Below are 12,930 nucleotides of genomic sequence, written 5' to 3' on the forward strand. Positions count from 1 at the left end.
CATATTTGACCTCCGAGGACGATAATGAAATCTATCTATCTATCTACCCCCCACCCTTCACAACACACACACACATCCAAGGTGAAGTCCAAGCTGAGCTTTAAAACTACATTGAAATGCATAACATCGACAGTAATTATTGTTGACCCAGATCAAGGCCTCGACGATCAAGATTATAAGAGAAATGAGTAGCGAAAGAAATTAAAATGAATGGCAAGAATGTAAGTTTTAAGAACACCAGACTAATGTCAACATGGATTGGAATATCTTACGTGACAATAAAATGCTGCCCATACTTTTGTAATCCTAGAATGTAATGAAGTCTTGCCCAAATCAACACATTGAAGGCAAAATGTCACAAATCAACATGCTCTCCATGCAAGGATTTTTGAAAAATATTAATCATCCTAAGATCTCTTCCTCTCCATGCAACATGTGGATATGCTTTTCTTGCATTTGGAAACTAGGTGTCAAAAGTGGACCTTAATTAATGAAAATGCATTTCAATAAAAAAAAGCATAGCAAGGTCAATCTTGTAAAGCTTTGGCTAGCCAAACAAGGTGAAGAATCACACGGGTGTTTTAAAACGAGAGAAACTCACATGCCCATTGAAGCAATCTTAGAGAATTAAGAGAAGGACCATGCAAGCTAAAAATACTTATACAAAAGTTAGCATGCCCATTTCGTACAAAAAAAGAGTACTAGGGGCAATGGAGACAGTCAAAACTGGTAGAAAAGTTTCTCAAAGGTGGGCATATGGTGGGAGGCAAGGGCAAGGGAAATGGAGAGGGCACCACCACCAAAGGGTCTAGGAAGCATGAAAGCGAGGCCTTCAAATGGGATGCCAGCAGGGCCCATGAAGATGGGGCAGCCCCAACCAAAAGTCGCAATCGTGGATGGAAGGGTGGGTCCAAGAGGTGAAACGGACATTAGGAGTGCGAAAGGTGTGTGCACCTTGAACAAGAAACTATAGGCCAGGTTATAGCTCCAAATAATCAAGTGGTGATAGTAAATATTCATCCTCCATACGTGCGACGGCCTCCCTAATCCTTTGGGCACCCACACTTAGTGGGCCTTTGCCTAGCTCACCGACTTGTGCCATGGGTGTGGCAGTGAAGATGGCATTGCCAAAGTAGCCTCTTGGCAAGGCTGGTTGCAATCGGCTCCTCTCTTTTATTGCTATGTACAATTTTGTCTCTTGTTTCTCACTCAACCCGCTGTGAGCGGGATGAAAACACACACAACGCCTCTATAACGACCCGACACACACTCTTGGGAAGATACACATACACAATATGGGGCACCACTCGGCTTACACAACACACCTGGCCAAGACAAGGAACACACCTCTGGAGTGAGAGGAGAGAGACTATCCACTTGCCCACTCCACACAGACACACACACACACACACACACACACCCAAAAAACTCAGCTCAAAAGAGGAGAATTTCTGATGTTTAGATACAATTGAGCTTGGGCCAACACCAATGGGGCAAATAGCTCACACAATATGGGTAAAATAAGCCAGATACAATCACAAAATAGAGCAGAAACTTCGCTCATAGGAGAAACTTACACAGAAAAACAGCAAGAAAAGAGTGGGGAATTTGGCAAAATGGACAGCGCCATCGCGTCCGGAACGGCCCAAAATCCCAGTCTACAATGTGAAAGTGCTCAAATCCGACCTCGGATGAGCAGTTTACGGCCAAAACAGGCTCCAAAATGAGCAAAAACACAGCTGCGGCTGTTCCTCCTCTCTTCTCCACGTTTTTTCTGGTCTTCTCTCTCTTTTTTCAGTTCCCACACTTAGCTTTATTAGTTGGCCACCCTTGGCCTTTTAGATGACCTCAAACGGACCCCGAACAGGCCAAAAACTGACCTCGCAGTGCATAGTTGTCACCTTTTTGCATCATCCGCACACCTGGCACTCAGCTTTTTCCAATAATGCGTCTCGCAACCACGTGAAGTGGCACCAAAAAGTGATCCTAATGATGACCTTTCTGCATAACTCTCACAAGAAAACACCCACGTTGTATCTGTACTTATCCACGTGCAAGTACTGACCCCGTTCGCCCTCCTGACGCCACTAGATGCCATCTGACGCACCTGTTGACCTCACGTCGTCGGCCCGCGGATAGCTTCCTCGAGAAGTTTTACGCGCTATAAACTCCTCATTATTGTAGAAAAAACATACTGGTACTGGTGATAGTGAAAATCGATGCACTATGTACACCCTGTCCTACCTGTACACATGTGGGCCCCACGTAACCACCTGGCTCTGGAAAATGGGCAATAATTTATTTGATGCACCATGCGTGGGTATGAACACATGCGCAATCCCTTGCTCCAAAAAACTCCTGACATAATTTGCCCACCCCCTAGCCTGCTAGATCATTCATGATCAGCAGCAGCAAAGAGAGATATGAGACTCGCCGCATCACAGGTCTCGTCATCCCTCACAGACATCACTCGCTCTTCAAAAAACTCATCTTGCTCCACCATCATCAACCTGGCATGATACAACTTAAGACGCAACCCATTTACCCTTGACTTATGTAGAACACCATCCAGGTTAGCCAGCTGATATGTGCCATTTGGAAAACACTCTACTACCTTGAAAGGGCCTTCCCACTTAATTTGAAACTTCTTTTGGAAGGTGCTGTCCAGCTTACTGTTGTAGCGCAAAACCGAGTCATGTTTCTTGATACCCTTACTTTTGAACTTTTCATTTATCTTTGCCAAAGCCTTATCCTGCATCTGCCCATAATGCTCCAATGCGCTCATCCTATCCAATTGGACCTCTTGTAACTGCAAGAGCCTCTCTTTGAATGCATCACTAGGCGGCCCAAGCAACTTCTCTAACATCTTGACCGCAGGCAACTCTACTTCCACAGGCAATAGTGCTTCTTTTCCATACACCAAATGAAATGGAGTAAACCCTGTACCTGTCTTCACCGAAGTACGGTAAGCCCATAATGCACTAGGCAATTCCAAAACCCAATTCTTTCCTTGGTGCTCTGTCACTTTTGAAAGAATCTGTACCAACTCACCATTGAATCTTTCATTTAAGCCATTACACTGTGGGTAATAAGGAGTGGTATGCTGGTGCCTAATCTTCATCTTTGTGCATAAGAAGTCTAGCAGTTTAGCTCTAAATCCTGGCCCCTTATCTGAAAGTAGCTCTAATGGCACCCCAAACTTGCAACATATTTCATCATACACAAATTTTGCCACATCCTTTGCAGTGATCTGTTTTACTGCTATAGCCTCTGCCCATCTAGAGAGATAGTCCACTGTCGTCAAGATATAGCTTTTGCCCCTGCTTGTGATAGGTAACGGGCCTATTGCATCAATCCCCCACTTTTCAAACACATCAAACGCCATAATGGTTTTTCGTAGCTCTGGCTTCAACACTCTCTTCCCAAATGCTTGACACCTATTGCAAGACCTACACCAATGGTGAACATCCTTGTGCAAACTAGGCCATACATACCCCTCTTGCAAAATCTTATGCAAGGTGATATTTAGAGCAAAATGGCCACCACATGCGCCTTCATGTTTCTCTTCCAACACTCTGTAAAGCTCCTCCCGCCAAGGTACACATCTCAACACGAGATCAGCCCCTTTCATGTATAAGACATCACCAATCAATTTGTACCTGTATGCTCTACGCACAAAGCCATACTTCTTAGACGTCTGAATCTCCTTTGGAATGATTCCTGTTAGCAAAAACTCCTCTTCTTGAGCCAAACTTTCCCGGCCATGATAAAGAGGTGAATTGGTCCTCAACATGAATAGCTCCCCAATCATGCCTTGAGCTGCTTCATGTGCCTCTCCATTTAGAGCACGTTCAATGTGTCTGATGCTCCATGCTTCAAACTTTTTTAACAGGCCTTTAATTCTGAAGCACATTTCCTTCAATGAGGTGTTCTTGCTCTTCCACACACCCAGCACTTGCTTCACCACTAACAAGGCATCACCTTTTATGCTCAACCTTCGAACCCCATGCTTCAAGCAAATGTGTAATCCGGCTTCCAATGTAGAATATTCAGCCTCATTGTTACTATGCGCATCCAATTTGAACCCTCTCTTGCATACTAGCTTCCCCTCTGGATCATAAAGTGCTATACCCCCTGAAGCTGCATCATGGCTCTTTCTGTATGAACCATCAAAGAACAACACATGTGCATTGCTGATCTGTGGCACTTCTTCAACTACCTTTCTCACCACCTCTTCCTTAACAATAAGGGGATTCTCCTTGCAGGTCAACAAATCAACTAGGGTAGCCCTTGTACTATCTTCCACTAGAAAAGAGAACTCAAACTCTTGCAGTTCAATTACCCATTTCTTCACCACATTTGACATGTTAATACCATTAATTAATTGTGGCAAAAAGGCATAACTCGTCAAGAAAACAAAAGGCCGTGGTAGCAAGTAATGACGAAATCGTCGACAAGCAAATATTACACTGGCCATCACTAGCTCTACTTCCGATAACTTTCTCTCCGCTACCAACTTCACTCGGCTTGCACAATACACTGGCCTCATATAATGGCTGCCCTTCCACTTTTGCAATAGCATGGATCCAATGGCATCATCCCCCACTGATGGATTTACATAAAAAACTTTCTCCCAATCAGGAGCCTGCATGGCTGACAACCCCCCTAACACCTCTTTAACCTCTTGAAACACTTCTTCACACTTGTCATCCCATTGCAATGGATCATGCCTTGCCACTTGCTGTAATGGATAAAGAAGCTGCGAAGACAATGGAATAAACCGTGCCATGTACTTCACTTTGTGTATAAAGGTTGCCAATTGCTTCGTACTCATAGGTGATGGAAGAAGAATAATAGACTTCACCTTATCTGGATCAGCCTCAATGCCATTTTCTGACACCATATGGCCCAATAACTTCACCCTTGGCTGTGCTAGATGACATTTCTTTGGATTTAGTTGTCCTCCACATTCATCATATCGAGCCAATACCATCTGCAGCTTCTCATGGTGATCAGCCCTACTACTATAGACACAGAAGTCATCCATAAAAGCTTTAACACAACTACCAATGAATGGTTCCAACACCCAATTTTCTCTCTCTTGATAGAAGGAAGGTCCATTTGACAACCCAAATGGAAATACTGTGTAGCAATAGCAGCCCCATGGCGTAATAAAACTTGTCTTTGTGCGGTCTTTAAGAGCAATCTTCAATTGAAAATAGCCTGAAAAACCATCACACACACTGTACCTCTCATAACCTGCCACTGAATCCAAGATCTGATCGATGAATGGAAGAGGATATGGGTTCTTCTTAGTGGCTGCATTTAAGGGTTTAAAATCTACACAAATCCTCCACTTCCCATCCTTCTTTGGACTGACTACTATTGGACTCACCCATTCTGTGGTCTCCACAGGGACTATGAACCCTGCCTTCAATAACTTGTCCACCTCTACCCGCAAGGCTTCCATTTGCTCTTGACCCATCCTTCTTAGCCTTTGCCGCACTGGCTTAGCACCTTCTTTCAGCTCTATATGCATCTCTTTGCCCTTGAACCCTCTGATCTCTTCATATGAAGTAATGAACAAATCAGGAAAACTAGCCAGCATGTGCAAATATATATCCTTCTCCATAGCTGAGAGGTCTCCACTAATCATTTGTGTCATTAATTGCTGCTTCTTTGACAACTCAATCTTGGTTTGCATCAGCCCTTCAATCACTTCATAAGGCCCTTCACTTTCATCTTCAACTTCCTTCGCAAATGCGACTAAACCACACTCCTGGATTTCTTTATCCATCAAAAGAAATGCAACATCAGCATCCTCATCACTGCTGGTATTGCTATCACTGTCCTCATCTGTCACCGTGGAAGAGTCTTCATCACTAGACTCATCCTCATCTTCATAAAGCTCCTCTAATAGTTTCCTTGTGTCCATATTATAAAGCTTCTTGGTACCTGTCTTTCCATAGAGGCTAATCGTACCATGTCGCCAATTTTGAACAGCTCCCACTGCACATAACCATGGTCTGCCCAGTATAATAGGATATGCTCCCAACCCTGCTGGCATCACATGAAAATCAACCACTGCCTTTGCATCATATGCTTCCACTTCTAAGCTCTTTACAACACACAAGCATTTTACTTTTTGATGGTTTGCCAATCTAATCCAAAACCCTGACACCCCAGCCACTGTGAGACCCATCTTCTCAACGCATGAGTGTGTTATGACGCATATTTGGGCTCCGCCATCCACATAACCTTGTCCCAAATTTTTCCTTTTATGCCACACATCTACTATTGGACAAATGTCTGGTAGCTCATCCATTGCCAACACCTTTACTGAACCTCTCTCTGGCTCTTTCTCCATTGGGTTAACCATCCTCTTCCACTGTCGCTTTAGCTTAGGCACCATCTCTATAAGCTGTCCAAAAGTAACATCTGCCTTCCTGCTCGTCAGATCCTCCTTCAAGTCATAGCTTAATTGCCCATCCCCTAGTGGAAAATCTGAAACATGAAACTTTCGACGAGCTCTCCTTTTCCTCTTGGCCTTGACATCCTCACCTTCATGGCTCTTTCCTTTCTTCTTACTAGGACCTGGGGCACTTCTTCCTTCCTTATCCTCTGTGGTCCTCTTCCCAATAGGCATCACTAATGTATCCTCTAGCTTTGATGCCTTCTCCAAGGTGACTACACTTAGCACTTTTGTCTTTCCCTTTTCCTCCTGGGTCAGTCCACTGGTTCCTTCATCTCCCTTGATTTCGATGCCATAATCATTTGACCTAGTTAGCACCTGTCTTGGCAATGGATACATGTCTCCCCCCATCCTTGGTGGCTTATCACATTGCAGGCTGATGTGACCCAACTCTCCACAATTGTAACAGGTGGGCGTCTGCCTCCAAAACCTACCATTGCTTTGTCCAACACCATTCCTAGGTCTTTCTTCACCTCCTGGCTGATTTGCATACCTCCCTCGACCTCGATTATTTCCCACTTGACCTAGCATGTTTAGGCTGAGATTCTTCATCAAATCTACCATTTGCCTCATGTCTTGCCTTAGCCCATCATCTTGCACTGCTGTAGTGACCACTGCTGGCATAACCTGAGTAGTAACAGGAACCACTGGTTCATGATGAACCCCTGACATGCGCCCTTGTAAAGACTCTATAGGCTGAAATTCATACCTCATTGGCAAAGACTCCACCCCTAACTGGCTCATTTTCCTCAGCTTCCACTCTTTGTTCCTTGCTACCTCTAGTGCATCCTCATATGTCCTAGGCTTCTTTAGCTCCACTCTCCAACGTATATTCTCCCAAAGAACAGCCAAGAACCTGTCCTTCTTCATCATGTTAGGCGGGGGTACCTGTGGTGCTAAAGCCTTGCACATTCGCTCCCATGCCAATGAAAACTTACGTATGTACGCATCTACTAGCTCACCTTCCTTCTGCACCAAAGCCTGTACTTCTTGCCACACCTTGTCAGGATCTTCTATCTTCACAAACTCCACTTCCAACCCTGCTCGTAGATTGTCCCAACTCAACCTTACAGGTGGATCAGCCACACGCCACTCCTCTTCAAATGCTTTAGACCAAACTCGTGCATCATTCTTCAAACAAATTTGGAGAAGGCGTAACATCTGCGCAGGGTCATGAATCTGGTTGCTAATGCAGGCAACCTCCATCTTTTCCAAAAATTCTTCCACATCTTCATCACTTCTTCCATGAAACTCCGGATAAGAGAAAGCCATGGCTACCCAAGTTACAATGCTTGTAGAACCCCTTTGAACACACGTGCAAGAACCCAAAACTTTTTACTACCCAGTCCCCAGAAACCTCAATGGAGCTCAGCTTTAGATGAGAACAAACACATGCACATCAAATGAGTTTTCATAGTTGATCATCGGAATTACAACAGGCAAAGGACATTCCAGGATCTCTCTCAATCTTCTTGGCCCAAACATAAAGACTATGCGCTGCTGGAAAAAGATCTTCCTGGACACATGAACACTAATCTGAATTCTTTGAGTTAAATGAAAAGGAGTGAACTGAGCGCCATTTTGATCATCCATTAAAGCCAACCATGAAGCTCCCAAGAAGACACACCTGATTCAACCTCTGATTTTGCCAAAATTTCAGCAGCATAACAGCATAAATGGCTCAAAATACCAAAAAACCAGCCATCATAACTTGGGAAAATTTCGATAGAGTTTCCCCAGAAGTAGAGCAGTAGGAACCCAAAATATAGACTGTCTATGTATGCATAAACTGTCAACAATAGAACCCGAGCATCAAGTAGGACTCACTAGTACATAGCCTATGGCGAGGTCACAAAAAGGGTGCTCCAGCTACCTGTATCACCGAAAGGATCTCCACATTTGAGAATCCCCCAGCTCAATAAAAACCTCACGCTATCGACCCTCACACGAAGGCTAATGCAAATCGCGTATAGTCAAGTCTCAGAAATGACTATCTTCTAGACCAAGTCTCAGAAATGGCTGGGACTGCCAAATACAACCAAGTATGGCTCCACAAATGCGTACAATGGCAGTTTCCACAAGTAACGTACAATCCAGCAGACAATGCGCTCAAATAGGCGCCAAGTGATGCATACCCACAACAACTGCAAGTGACATCACTGCTAGTATATCACTGTACTCCAGCTACCTGTACCTGTGTGAATCACTTGTACCTGTACCTGTTCCTGTAACCTGTAACCTGTAACCTGTAATCCCGAATCTCGAAGCTTGAAGCTCGAAGCAGAAGGTACTCGAAGAAGATCCTCCGTGGGGGCGCCAAAAGAATGTGAGCGGGATGAAAACACACACAACGCCTCTATAACGACCCGACACACACTCTTGGGAAGATACACATACACACTATGGGGCACCACTCGGCTTACACAACACACCTGGCCGAGACAAGGAACACACCTCTGGAGTGAGAGGAGAGAGACTATCCACTTGCCCACTCCACACACACACACACACACACACACACACCCAAAAAACTCAGCTCAAAAGAGGAGAATTTCTGATGTTTAGATACAATTGAGCTTGGGCCAACACCAATGGGGCAAATAGCTCACACAATATGGGTAAAATAAGCCAGATACAATCACAAAATAGAGCAGAAACTTTGCTCATAGGAGAAACTTACACAGAAAAACAGCAGGAAAAGAGTGGGGAATTTGGCAAAATGGACAACGCCATCGCGTCCGGAACGGCCCAAAACCCCAGTCTACAATGTGAAAGTGCTCAAATCCGACCTCGGATGAGCAGTTTACGGCCAAAACAGGCTCCAAAATGAGCAAAAACACAGCTGCGGCTGTTCCTCCTCTCTTCTCCACGTTTTTTCTGGTCTTCTCTCTCTTTTTTCAGTTCCCACACTTAGCTTTATTAGTTGGTCACCCTTGGCCTTTTAGATGACCTCAAACGGACCCCGAACAGGCCAAAAACTGACCTCGCAGTGCATAGTTGTCACCTTTTTGCATCATCCGCACACCTGGCACTGAGCTTTTTCCAATAATGCGTCTCGCAACCACGTGAAGTGGCCCCAAAAAGTGATCCTAATGATGACCTTTCTGCATAACTCTCACAAGAAAACACCCACGTTGTATCTGTACTTATCCACGTGCAAGTACTGACCCCGTTCGCCCTCCTGACGCCACTAGATGCCATCTGACGCACCTGTTGACCTCACGTCGTCGGCCCGCGGATAGCTTCCTCGAGAAGTTTTACGCGCTATAAACTCCTCATTATTGTAGAAAAAACATACTGGTACTAGTGATAGTGAAAATCGATGCACTATGTACACCCTGTCCTACCTGTACACATGTGGGCCCCACGTAACCACCTGGCTCTGGAAAATGGGCAATAATTTATTTGATGCACCATGCATGGGTATGAACATATGCGCAATCCCTTGCTCCAAAAAACTCTTGACACCGCGTGTCCTTGACACACACCTCCACATATGTGTTGCCACTGCCTCGTATGTGGTGTATGTCACCCCTCTTGTTCCATTCATTGCCTTCGCTTGCAGCTCCACAACTTGCCAAAACTAGAGTGCTCAATATCAACAATTTTCCCTAGAAAACACCTTAAATGTAGCACCACACAGTGAATATGTGTCACGGGAACCGAATAATAGAGATAGATAGCAAAACAGAGGAAGAAATCTTTGTATTGATAGTGTTTGATACAACAGAGGAGCAAAATATATGGGTGCACTCCGTTGTACGGAGCTCGAACCTCTCGACCACCCCCGAGCTTCAATTCGCTTGCATGCAGCGTCTCACTCGCACTCGCACTCGCACTCGCAGAAGAGAAATCGGTGAATCCCCACAAAACGCACCACCCGTCCTTCTATTCTCCTTTCTCCTCCAAAAGCCTGCGACCTCTTAAAATAGCCGCTTTTCTATTTTTGGCGTTCGGTCGACTCGACTTGCGCGCCAATATACCTACGAGAACAAGGTAAAAACGTGATCGCGAAGCGATCCGTAGAGGTTAGATTTTTGAGTTGTCTTCAACTGAACATAACTCCCAAACGGAGCCAAAACAGCCCAAGTCCGTCTCACACAATCTTGTTGCCCTCTCTGCGCTCTTCGACGGCTATGTGATGGAAAATTTCCATAGCCTGCTCTGATTTGCTAAAAATCAACCTGCAAAAGAGCATTTTCTACAAAAACGATGCAAAAACAGCAAATCCAACTTTTTTCTTGATCTTTGGCCCTCAACGAGCATCAAAACATCAAAATCTCTAAAGACTCAAAGAACCAAAGTTGTTCCTTATAACGCAAGCTTCAATCGCTTCATACATCACTTTTTCAAAATCTCACGTTAACGCCTTCAAAAATGCCCCAGAAAGTGCCTTCCGGATCAAAAAAAAAATTCGAACGAAAATAATCCACACATCCTTCTACACAGTGGACTAACTTTAAAACGACAAAAACTTGCTAGAAAACAAAATTTATTACTAAAACACCTCAAAATCAAGTCTTGTTACAATATGTTCAAATTACACAAAATATGAACATAATATTACAATAAATTATGAACAACCGTAACGGAAATCGTCACTTGTTATTGGACTAACACGCTACAAAAGAAAATGCTTGAGACTTATTCTAAGAGCTAGCCATCAGAGTTGAAGTTCTGCATGGGTGTGATTGGGAGTGCTCAAAACAAAGCATTGTCATAATCTCAATTTTTAAGATTAAGGCAATGAGGCAAGCCATATTTATGCCAAAATACATCATGTCTATAGGCATCTATAACCAAAATGCTAGATTTTTGGGAAAAATACACTATAAAACGGGACATATGAACACTACCTTATGCAATTGAGCAACCAACCATAATTTTTACATGTGCTCGAGTGAGGAAGAAAAGGTTGCAGGCCACATTGTCGTTCGTATTTGTAGGCCCACTGTGATTATGATGTGAAGAGAGCTTGTTCTTGCATTTTTCCACTACATTTGGTTGTACTGCAGTGCCGCGATCATATTTGCTAGAGGGCAATAGTGAAGGGGGAGGTTGATACTCGATGTGCGAAAATGTTGGTGTAGATGGGTCACGCATCCGCAAAAGGGTACGGTTGATAAAAGGATGACGTCGAATGCCTTCCCCCCTTTGCTATGTCTGCCCATGTGTTGATGAAGTCGGTACTGGAGATCCCATTAGAAACATGGTGCTCCATCCCCACACCAAGCGAGGCCCATCATCATTGAAAGAATGTTACCTCTATAGGTTATTTGTGTCGACTACTACTACGAAATAAACCAGTATGGTGCATAATAATTACATAGTATGCTGTCACTCTTCCGTGTAGGTCACATGAGGCACATGTTGTTTAAGGGCAAGAGTGGTGCAAAATCACCAAAGTCATTGATAATGGCATCGATTTTTGCCTCGATAAGAAGCACACCCTCGTCAATACAATTAAGGTGGATACGTCCATCATTTGAGGACCTCAAGAGCCTTCCTGCCACTGGGGTAGAAGGGCACTAGTGCCTTCTCCAAAACCTCATAAGAGAAGAAGTCGTCTCTATTATGTTTTGTGTCAAGGGTCCTTCTATAGAAGTAGCTGGCAAAGCATAGACAAACTTATTGTAAACATGATTCAAAGCTCTAGCCCTTCAAATATCAATGCGTCTCTCTCTCTCTCTGTCTCTCTCTCTCTCTCTCTCTCTCTCTCTCTCTCTCTCTCTCACACACACAATTACCGAGAAAAGTATTAGCGCTTTTGAGTTTTGCATGCCATGCAGAATTGGATGAGTGGCCGCGTCTCTTCCTTTAGAGAAGGCGTAGAGACCCTCTCTCTCATCTCTCTCTCTCTCTCTCTCTCTCTCTCTCTCTCTCCCACACCTTCCCGACAACTACGTGGTGCTGTGCTACTTGACGCCATGCTGCGAAATAATGAAGACGCACGTGACGTTTTTCACCTCTCGCATGGTGCTGTGCTACTGTGACATCTCTCGTCATCTCCTGATGGAGCATCTGATGGAGCATATCTCGTCATCTCGCGTGGTTGGTTACTGCTTTGACCCGAAATTGTTGCTACATTTTCCATCATCATTTTGCTGCTACATTTTCCTCATCATTTCTCTCCTTATGCTTATTTTGCAAGTAACCGTTCCCTGTGCTCCATAGTCTAACTGTGTTGTCCAAGTAAACGCATAGTACAATATCACTGCCATCACAAAACTTGATGTTGTTGACATGTGTATAATGTGAAAATAAAATATCTACCTGGGACCAAATGCTACAATGTACATAATGTCATATGTGTGAGAGGTTGCCATGGTTCCAACTGTGTACATTACTTACTAGAGAGACGAGGCCCTTAATAAATGCTTAACTTGATTTAGGAATGTACAATTGTCAAGTGTTTTGAAGTGGCACGCTCATTTTGCTTGGAAAGTCTAATGCGGTTG

The 12,930-nt window shown here is 44.2% G+C and overlaps 1 pseudogene; it reads right to left on the bottom strand.

Annotated features, from left to right (window-relative positions):
• Positions 1–720: 720 nt before the first annotated feature.
• On the bottom strand, positions 721–12,515 carry LOC147445764 (shikimate O-hydroxycinnamoyltransferase-like; annotated as a pseudogene).
• Between the last annotated feature and the right edge of the window lie 415 nt (positions 12,516–12,930).

This window comes from Adiantum capillus-veneris, chromosome 12 (assembly GCF_014529385.1).
Source record: "Adiantum capillus-veneris isolate H3 chromosome 12, ASM1452938v2, whole genome shotgun sequence".
Taxonomy (NCBI): Eukaryota; Viridiplantae; Streptophyta; class Polypodiopsida; order Polypodiales; family Pteridaceae; genus Adiantum; species Adiantum capillus-veneris.